This window comes from Marmota flaviventris, chromosome 15, assembly GCF_047511675.1.
Source record: "Marmota flaviventris isolate mMarFla1 chromosome 15, mMarFla1.hap1, whole genome shotgun sequence".
In the NCBI taxonomy this organism is placed as follows: domain Eukaryota; kingdom Metazoa; phylum Chordata; class Mammalia; order Rodentia; family Sciuridae; genus Marmota; species Marmota flaviventris.
This window is the reverse complement of record NC_092512.1, coordinates 53,985,905-53,997,417: the sequence shown is the minus strand read 5'-3', so window position 1 is coordinate 53,997,417 and position 11,513 is coordinate 53,985,905.

The following is an 11,513-nucleotide window of genomic DNA, read 5'->3' as shown; positions in this document are numbered from 1 at the left end:
AAATTCCCTATCAGGCCATGGACTCCATCTTCTCTTATTTCCAGGCTCAGCTTGAATTGCACAGGGCCACAAGAGAGGAAAGCTGATTTTTAAAAATCCCCTAAAAACTTACAGGAAAACCCCTCAGACTGACAAGGATCTGACATCAGCTAATAGAAACCAATATGCCTAGAACTAGGGGTATTATTCAAGGGCAGGAACTGCAGGGTTTAAGTAACCATTAGGATGCCACAGCACATTGAAAAGTGTTCTTTGCTTCAGAGTCTTGTTGGAGCAACCTTCTTTGCATTATCCATTATGCAGATCTCAATCTGTCTCTCAGTTTCATTCAACAGGTGTTCATGAAACACCTTCTTGTTCATGTGTCTGTGCTGGGTATTATGAGAGCATCCTCGATGAATAAAATAGTCTCTGACTTCAAAAAGCAGGATGCCTAGTAAGAGAGACAAGCCCATAAAGAAGCAGTCTAATCTAATTTAGAAGCAAAGAGATCTCTTTGTATAACTATAGTAAAAGGAGAAGCAGCTTAAAAGTAAAGGACAGTAGACTCAAAAGTAAAGGACATCAGATTCTTGGCTTAGTCACAGCTCAGTCCCTGCTGTTATTTAGGGAAAAATCACTTAACATCTCTGGATTCTGTTTTCTTTCTACCTAAAATGAGAAAGACCACTCCCACCCTTCTTTTTTTCCAATGTTGTCTTAGGATCAAACAAAATGTATTAACTGAGCCTTTAGAGACTGGATGGATGTGGTTGTTGTTTTATGTGTCAACTTGACCTGGACATGAAATCCCCAGATAAGCATTATTTCTGTATGTGTCTGAGGATGTGTAGAGAAGAGAGCAGCATTTGAGTTGGTGAACTCAGTAAAGCAGATTGCCCCCCCCCCCACACACACACACACACTCACTGTGGGCGGGCATTAGCCAATCCACTGACAGCTTTTAAAGAACTAAAGACAAAGGAAGGAGAATTTGCATCTCCCTGCCCCCTTTGCAGTTTGAACTGAAACATTTCATCTCATCTTCTATCTTCAGACTGGAATTTACACTATTCCTGGGCTTTCTTGGTTCTCAGGTCTTCAGACTTGAACCTAATTATACCACCGGTTCTCCTGGGTCTCCAGCTTACAGACATCAGATCACATGACTTGCCAGCCTCCAAAATTGTGTGAGCCAGTTTCTCATAATAAATCTAGATGGGTAGAAAAAAAAATATGTATATATATAATATAATAGATAGATAGATGGATGGATAGATAGATAAGAAAAAGAGGACAGAATAGGATAGCTTTAGAGATACAGTTACTGATACATATATCGGTTCCATTTTTCTGAAATACTCTGATCATCAGTGATTTACATATTTAATAACTAATAAGACCTAACATTAATTAGTCTGTGCCAAGTTAAGTAGTTAAACATTTTTTTTTTGTTTAATCCTTATTCTATGAATGTTTTCCTCTAAATAGATAAGGAAACTACAGCAAAAAATAAAATAGTTTCAGGGCTGTGTCTGAATCACACATTGGCTCATAACCACCCTCTTAGGCTGTTAATTATCACTCATAAGTTCTGTGACTTTGGACAATCTTTTAACCCCTTTGACCTTCATATTTCTTATCAATACAGTAAAAATGGTCTCAAGGAAATTTCTTAGACCAAACAATATTAGATGCTATCATAAAGGCAAAAACTCTGGGGAGCTCAGAGGAGAAAGTCGATAATCCCTGTTAATGAGGAGCGTATTAATGTGGTATGAATCCCAGCTCAGTACCCAGCTTTCCATATGCCTGCTCTGCCTGCTCATCCTGTGTTTTTAATAGCTCTTTTAGCCCTGCTGGCCTCTGTGACTTATTCATTTTATCATCTTCCCTAAATGTTTGGATGAATGAATGGACCTGTCTGATAGCCTGAGGCTGTTTGGATCTTCTTGTGACTCCCCAAACTTCTGAACCAGGTCAAATCCCTTTGCTATGTATTCAAATCTCTTCCTGTACATCATTGTGATTGTCTGTGGGTGTCTGCCATCCCTACCAGATTTTAAGTTCATGAGATGAATATCATCTACCTTATTTACCTCTGTATCTCCAATGTCTACCTCATAGCAGGTGATATGAAATGTTTAAATAACAATGAATGACTGAATGAATTTTCTAATGTCTGTCTTTTCCAATGGCCTAGTTTTTAACCATCCAAAAATAACTTTCGTTCCTTAAAAAAAACTTACTGACCTAGTATTACTGCTCTTTTTAAGATAAAATACTTGGTACCTTTGAATTCAATATTTATAAATATCAAAAGACTAGATCTGTGTTACTCTTTTAAGATATATTTTCATAACATTGGAAAACAGACTGACATACACAGACACAAAGGTGAGAGATAAAGATGGTTTCTAAAAACTGCCTCGCAGGTGTGTCCCAATGATGAATCATATTTAGTCCAACCATCTGCCAATTTGATTTCAATATCTAGATCCTAGATAACCTGAGAAACAGTAGGAGAATCTAGCACTTTAGAGAAACTAAACAAAATTCAATCTTGCTTATTAATATGGGAGAAGAGACAGAGATATTTCAGAAAAATTTTTTAAAGATTCTAGTGTTTTCCAGTTACTCTTGAGTTAAGCCAACTGACTCAGAACAAAATATATATAACCTTCATATGTAACCCAAGTTCCAAGCTTTTACAAGAGGAAACCAACATAGCATTCAACAAAGATGCCCTCAGTTTACAATGAGGTTACATCCAGACTGACCCATCATAAGCTGGAAATACTGCAAGTCAAAATGTATTTCATACACTCAAATCTCAAACATCATAGCCCAGCAGCAAGGCAAACCCACCTCAAGCAGTGTTTGTCCACTCACATGATCACATGGTCAATGGGTAGCTGCAGTTTGTGGGGCTCAGCAGTATGAGAGACTATCATTTACCTAGGAAAAGATCAAGATTTAAAGTAAAGTTTCTACTGAATGCAAATAACTTTTGCAACATCAAAACATTGTAAATTTCACAGTAACGAAGCTATGGAACCTACTTGGTGCCCTTCAACAGATGAATGGATAAAGAAAATGTGGTACATATACACAATGGAATATTACTCTCTATAACGAAGAATGAAATTATGGCATTTGCCAGTAAATGGATAGAACTAGAGACTATTGTTCTAAGTAAAATAAGTCAATCCCATAAAACCAAAAGCTCAATGTTCTCTCTGATATGTGGATGCTGACACACAGTTGAGGGGGTCAGAGTGGGTGGTGAGGTGGGAAGTGGAGATTCACTGGATTGGGGAGAAGGAAGAGAGGATGGGAATGGGAAAGACAGTAGAATGAATCGGACATAGCATTTCTATGTTCATTTATGAATATGGGACCAGTGTAACTCCATATCATGTACAACCACAAGAATGGGAAGTTATAGTCCATGTATGTATGATATGTCAGACTATATTCTACCATCATGTATAACTAAAAATAAATAAATAAAAATTTTTTAAAATGTAAATTTGTGATTCAAATCATCATAAATGGGTGACCATATATATTTGAATCATACCAACAACTTCCCTTTATCTCACTTCCTGTCTACTGTAGTATCACTCAAAGTCTGCCCAGGAAAACAGGAAATATTACAAAGTATTTATAGCACAAAGAATTCGATGCAGGCAACTGGTAACATAGGGGTTAGAATTGCTGAGAAGCCAAACAGGAATTATAGGCAAACACAAAGATCAGTAACAGCAAGCAGCTGTAAACACCTCTGGGCTAGAGGGGCCAAGAAGAAGTATATGTCTGAATCTAGAGATGAGGGTACTTGAGGGAAGCTGGAATCAGGCAAGAACTCAGCCACCAGCCAAAAAGGCTACCTTAAGCAGACACAGGTAAGGAAACATGCCTGTCTCTTTTATCCCCCTGTTCTCAATCTAAGGAGCACAGATTGCAGGAGTCAGACCCCTGTGGTCCAACAGAAGCGAATGGGAGAGCCAAGGAACCAGTCTGAGGGCACTTACTTGACAGCCTCCAGGTGATCCACTTACAGATATATTTTCCTAGGTCACAGAAGTCAAGATCTGACCATTCTGAAAGCTCATTCTCATAAGAGGTTAGTAAATTAACATTCTGATTTAAAATACTTTGTTACTAAGAAAACTTTTCTAAAACTTATTGTTCTTAAGTTCTATTATTTTATATTCACTTATTATTTAAAGTTTCTATTTCAAAGGATAACACTAACCTGTGCATTATTGTAAAAGACATGTCATTTTAAAAATCCACTCATTGTTAAGGATTATTCATAATCATAGGTAAGAGCTGAGAAATTTGTTCTGGCTTGCCATTTTGCATATTCAAAGCAGGAAGTGTAGGTAAAGCTAAGATCTAAGGGAAGAATAAACAAAAGGGCATGCATAATAAAATGCAAAGGGCTAGAAGCCTGCCAAATTTTCTGACAATTCCTGACACCAAGTAATAATCATTTTTAGAAAACAAAAACCTTTTTAAAAGCATGCCTAAAGTCAGCTGTCAAAAAGGTCTTTCAGGAATTTAAATCATTTGATTATTCTTGATTATTCAGAAAACATACCTTGTAATATACAAAATGCACAGACCTGCTCAGCTCACATAAAATATTCATTCTAAGTGACTAGTTCAATCACTCCACTTAAAGCCCTGATTGCTCATGGCCCCATTTCTTTGGCCCATGACCTCACTGAAATTTTTAAAAGCAAAAAAAGGCCAAGTGTAACCATCCCTGTTGGGATAGTCTTCTCTGTCCATTGGTAAATCATGGTTCTGGGAATCATTTCTAAAGGGCATGTGAAGCAACCAAACATGGTTTTAGGGCCTTGTCCTTCCCGACTACAGTTGACATTTCCAATATCAGTGACCATTTTCTTTTCAGATCATCAGAGAATATGTTGTTAGGAAATCACCAGGAAGCTGGCTTAAACATGTCTAGTCCTGATTCTGCCAAGGCAAGCTCAGCCTTGTGAAGTATGTGAAATTCAGAGATCTAAACCACTAGTGCCCATTTAAAAACCCTCTGGCAATTCTCACATGATGAGGAATGGCCCAACTATAAATGAGAAATTATAATCTTACTCCCTCCTCTACCCGTGTGGTTTTAAATGCATTAGGTCTTTTCTGATTTTCCTGCTTTAAAATGGTAAATTGAGTAGTACAATTGCGCTCTGCTAAAACAGCTACTTATATCTCCCAGGACCTCAGAGTGGAGGGGAAAGAGTCTCATTAATTCAGCACACTTCTCAGACATTACCTGCTCCTAATTCAACGAACCAAGAAAAAAAAAATGTTTACTTCCTTTGGAACATTTAACCCACTTTCCTAAGAAATTTTGAATAGTTTGACAAGGTTAAGTACAAATCAATTTTTTCCTAAAATGCCACAATAATACAGTCTCAGAATTTGCTATACTTTTAAACTGAACCAAAGATGAGAAATTCATATCATCAAATTGAAAAAATAATTAAGTATAATTAAAATGTTAACCTAGAGCTGAGTTTAAAAATGCCAATCAGGACAGATGAGAAAGAGAATATAGGGCTGGAGGTTGGAGCGAATGTTTTACCTTAGAAGTAAATACAGATGTGACTATCAGAAATCTTTATTCTTAAGAATAATTTCTAAAATTTTCAGTAAAACTGCTCCTACTTTCCTCCTTTGAAGAAAAGACAAAATGTGAACTTGTTTCATGGTAGTTGTTTGATATACTAATTATGATATCAAGCAACATTAAATTGCTTGTCACCAAGTAGTTTCAAGAAAGTTAGGAAGCAATATAAAATTGAAGCAATCTCAGATTCTCAGATCTCGTACTTTTTAAAAATTTTTTGAGCTACCTGAAATATCACTGACCAGGAAATACCTTGCTCTAACTTATGGATTATAAAGTGTCAAATTGCATCATTATACACTTTTTTTTATATTTTATATGCCATTCCTTTCTAACACTTCCTGACTTTGCTGTATATAAATTACATATGACTATTTTCCTGTACATATGTCATTTTTAAATATAGTATTAAGGTGATGCCATTTGTTACAGTTTGAATATGCCCCCTGTGAAGTCTGGTGTTGTTAAGGTGACTGAAAGGTAGGGCCTTAAAAAGGTAGTTAAGCCATGTGTTAGTCAGTTTTCCATTTCTGTGACAAAACACATGAGATAATCAACTGATAAGGAGGAAAGTTTTATCTTGGCAAAGTTTTACAGGTTTCAATGTAAGGTCAGTTAGTTCCATTGCTTCTGGACCTGTGGTAAGGCAGAACATTATGGTGGGAAAGTGATGGAGCAAAAATCAACTAAAATGTAAACTTTAACACTATCAATCACCTAGAATTAACAAAATAATACACTTTATGATAATACATCTTTGCAAATTTGAGCTAGGTAAATATTTACTAAGAAACAAAAATCGCAAATTATGAAATAAAAAATTAATAATTTGACTTCATGAAAATTAAAAACTTCTATTCTTCAAAATACAGTCAATAAAATAAAAAAGAAGTCATAGTATGGAAAGTATATGTGCAAAACACATGTCTTATAAAGGGTTGTGTTCAAAATATGTAAAGAAATTTTTTAAAAAATAATAAATGAACAATCCAATTAAAATGTGCAAGAGTTTAACAGATATTTTACCTTCCACCCCTGAAAAAAAGAGAGATGCATAGAAAATAAACATATGAAAGGATAACTTGCCATCAGTAATCACTGAAAAAAATGTCCAAGTGCCATCCTGAGTGTCTAAATTTTGAAACAGACAATAGCAAATACTGGAGAGGATGTGGAACAGCAAGAATTTTCAAACATCGCTAGTTGGAATGAAAAATAATAGACCATCTTTGGAATATACGTTGGCACTTTCCTATAAAGTCAAACACATAATGAAATGTGACCCAGAAATCCAACCTCTGGGTATTTTAAATGAAATTCGTGTTTATGCAAAGACACATACTTGAACATTTATAGTAACTTTATTCATAATAGCCAAAAGTGGTGAAAACCCAGTGTCCATCAACTCTTGAGTGCTTAAACAAAGTGTGGTATACCCATATAATAAAACACTACTCAGCATAGAAAGAAACAAACTATTGATAGGATGGCAGGGATGAATCTTTGGAACATTATACTAAAAGGGAGAGGACGATGCAAAATGCTGCATGATATCTTATTCCATCTGTGGTATTCTAGAAACTGTAATGTCGTGAGAACAAAAGTCAGACCAGGATTCCCTTGAGTAGGAATGGATGGTCTGAGACTACAAAGCACACCTTGCAGCTCTTGGAGCCACTTGTAATATTCCATAATATTCCATACACAGACTATGTTGGCGACATTGACTTGACCATATACTTGACTGTGCAATTGTCAAACTCACTAACAGCATCCCTAAACAAGCTGAATCTTACTGTGTGTATACTTCAAAAACATAACTTTAACAAAAGCCAATGTTATGACCACACTCTTTCTGGTAATCAAACCTAAAAAGGCAATACCAAATTTTGGCAATGATGTGGAGTAACTGGGACTCTTGCACTTTGCTGTTCTCAGTACAAATCAACACAATCCTTTTAAGGTTTTGTTTTAACAGTTTCTTTAAAAGCTAAAGAGATACCAACCGTACTTACTCAAGAGAAAAAAAATTGTCGACACAGACTTGTACTCAAATATAATAGCAGATTTATTCTAGGTAACTGAAAACAGGAGAACACCTAAGTATTAACCGGCTTTAGTAAATCTAGACAATGTACTACATAATTCAACAAATTTAAAAAAAAACAGAAAAAATGTTGGTGTGTGTAACATGGAGAAACCTGAAAATCATTATGCTGAGTATAAAAAAAAAACTCAATAGGAAATAAATACTATGGTTTTTTTTCCATTTATATAACATTCTAGAAAGATCAAACTAATCCATAGTGCCAAAAAATGTTTGCCTGTGATCAGCAATGAAGAGAAAGATAGGTTGTAAAGGGACATAGAAATATTTTGACATGATAGAAATGGTTTGTATTATAACTGTAATAATGATTTTATGGGAATATAACTCTGTAAAAACTCATCAAATTGTAAACTTTAAGTGGATTTATTTTACATAAATTATACCTCAAGAAGAAAACTTAAAAAAAAAAAAAAAACAGTTATAAGAGGAGGCTTAAATTAATGTGATTAAGTGAAGATCTACCAAAAACGTCTCTGGACTTTCAACCCAATCAGATTCATCGTTCCACATAGGGAAAATACTCCAGGATGAACACTGATTATCCAACAGCTACTTTTATAAAAGCTTCACTAAGAAAAAGCAGTAGGTCTTCATGGAAGCAGCTTTCACTTTAGAGGCAGAACAAAAGCAGCAGCATATTCTCTTACCCAGCCAGGAGCACAGCAACTTTGAACAGCTCCTACACAGAACAGTTCCTGAGTCCCTCGGATAGGGTGGGGCTGGGGCTGAAGCGTCGAGCCCCCCCACCAAAGGCCCCTGAGTCAGAACACTTTCTCCAGCTCACTTTTGGTCTAGGATAATCTCCCAAATACACGCTAAGCTAGACTTAAAGGATGCTGCTATCATTTCACTCTAGAATGGTCTAAATAGAAGAACTTGCAAAAGGACCAAACTTGTCAAACTCGTCAGGTCCAGTCATTCCCTAGACATTTTCTTGGGCTTCACCAATTTACCACATTTGTGTTCGAATTAACTGATTCCTGTATTCGAAATGAAAGAATGGAAAAGGAAATTTGGTCCAGAGGTGCCATTATAAAGGATGAAAATTTTGAGATGAAATTTTTTTAAAACTATCTTTATAATTAGACATAAAAGAGGGATTCATTGCGATATAGTGGGCAAAAGGCATAATTTGGTATAATGCACTAATAAAAAATAATAATAAAAGATAGACCAGCAGAGTAAACTAAGGGAATCCTGGGAAGGAATGAAGGGAGGGAAATGGGAAGTACTAGGAAATGAAATTGATCAAATTATGTTATGCACATATACAAATATGTCACAGTGAATCCCAATATTGTGTATAATTAGAATGCAGCAGTAAAATCACTTTTTAGAAAGTACAAAACATAACTACTTTTAAAAGTTAGCTGCCTACCTTTGGAGCAGAAATATAATGAGATTTTGCTTTTCTATCTTCATGGTCTTTATAACATCAAAATATCTTGAGAGCAAACCAACAAATTACTTATTTGACTATTTGCATACCTACACTACACAACACCTTCAGATATTTTTTTCCAAATATATGGAGTTCTGTTATCCTAAGAGAGGAAATTTTTAAATGATTAATTTTCTTATTTGTTTGTTTATAATACCAGGGGTTGAACCCAGGAGCACTTAACTGCTGAGCCATATCCCCAGCCCTTTTTAATTTATTTTTTATTTTGAGACAAGGTCTAGCAAAGTTGCTTAGAGCCTCAATAAGTAACTGTGCCTAGTTTGGAATTTGCAATCCTCCTGCCTCGGCCTCCCAAGCCACTGGGATTACAGGTGCGTGGCACCACATCTAGTATAATTTTCACTTTTTAAGCAGTTTAGAATATTGTAGGTACAGTCATGTAGAACATATCTTCTTAGTAAAATGATCTCTGATTTAGAGTATCACTCTGCAGGAAGTATTGTACACTGTGATCTATTTTTCTAACAGCCCTATTTGTCATAATAACTCTTTCCACTTCTTCCAAATGTGGTGACCTGCCTGGCTGAAATAACAATGTATTTGAAACAATCTGTGAGATGCAGGAGCCATTTTTGAAAATTTAGCAATTCATCTCATTAGGGTTCAAATAAAAACTATTTAAATATTGAAATGCTTTTCTTCTTGCTGTTTGAAGATCCAACTATACCAGACTATGTATAATGATTAATGAACCAAATGCTAAAGGAAGCACACATTTTCAGTGAAGAGGAAAGATAAGAAGGTTGAATTTTATACTCCAACAGAATCAAGAAAATGTAAACTGATAGCTGATGACTTTGCATTCCTTATTCTCCTTTGCTAACATAATTGTAAAAAAAAAGATTTTAACTTAGAAATTCAAATAATATCCACCTGAGGAGACATAAGACATGGGATCTGTACTGTACTGAAAAAAAAAAGTTGGGGTATAGAGAGTAAAAAAGAATATTAAATAAAAATAATTTGACATAGAGAGATCAAGAAATGGTGCTTTTGTGATCCAAGAATATTTGAATTATTCATCTTCTCCTTGAAAATGTGTCATTTGTAATAAAGTTCACTAGAGTTTTTCACATAAAGATAATTAATGGAGAATTTTATAAAAATAAATGCACTGATAATACTCTTCAAACAAAATTCCTTTTTTCTTTAAAGTATGATTTTTAAAAGAGAAATTTTATTTTTATATTAACAATTATAAGGTCTTTAATTTGATTTCAAAACATCTAAGAATTAGGGCCACCAGCAGTTTTTTAATATAAATATGAAAGTAAACATGGAGGCTGATTGCAAAATAATAAGAATCTAAGTGTGAAAGCATACACTAAACTGCAAGCAAACAACATAAATCTCAAAACATCCAGCTCTAAAATTCAGAAATTGGGAAAACAACCATTTTGGCTAGCTAGCAGTTACCCCACGTAGTTATATATGCCTTTTACTCCTGAAAAAAAAAATAATTAAACAACAATTAGCAACAGTTTATTCCAGCTCCCCCTAACCCCCAGAATTAAAACCAACAAGGACTTGGGACTTCATTTGAAAAAAAAAATAGGTTTTTAATGAGAGGCATTGGGTAATGAGAACACTCATGACAAGCAACAATGCAGAGGTCCCACCTGACACAGGCCACACTGAGGCTCCTCTCTGTAAATCATGGCTCCCATCTTGGTTGCCATGAAGTCGGTTTCCTAGTTCACAATCTCTGCCTCCTCTCCGTTTTCACAATACTTCCTCTTCTTCAAAGGGAGTCAGATAAAGCAAAGACCTGAATGGACTAGTGCTGACCTAGAGAGGCCCAATTTCATCTATGAAAACAAGAGCACTGTCCAAATCTCTGGTGCTGAAAAAGCAAAAAAAACAAATTCATTCACTTTAGATTATCCTCATTAGCAAGAAAAAACACATCTATACAGCTCCAGTTTCTGAGTGAAAAAGGAGGAAAGCAAGGCCACCAATGCTGTGCAGGAAATTATGTTTTTGATAAATAAAATATGTAAAGTATCCTATACGTGCTATGGGCTGATATATTAGGGTCGTTGCTGCATTAGTGCATAATGTAAAAAAGAATTAAACCTGCTAAGAGGATTTATTCTGCATTATCATTTAATTACCAACATGTCTCTATTTTCAATTAGAGTGCTATCATTTCATTAGGCACATGCACTGAGATTTTCTAATTTAAACCCTCCCAGGTAACCCAAAGCTCAGCAGACTTGATTAGCATTTTTATCTTTCTTTTCCTCATTGAACGTAAAATAACCCATCTTTGTGTTTAAGTCAAAAATAGTAGTCTCCTCCTT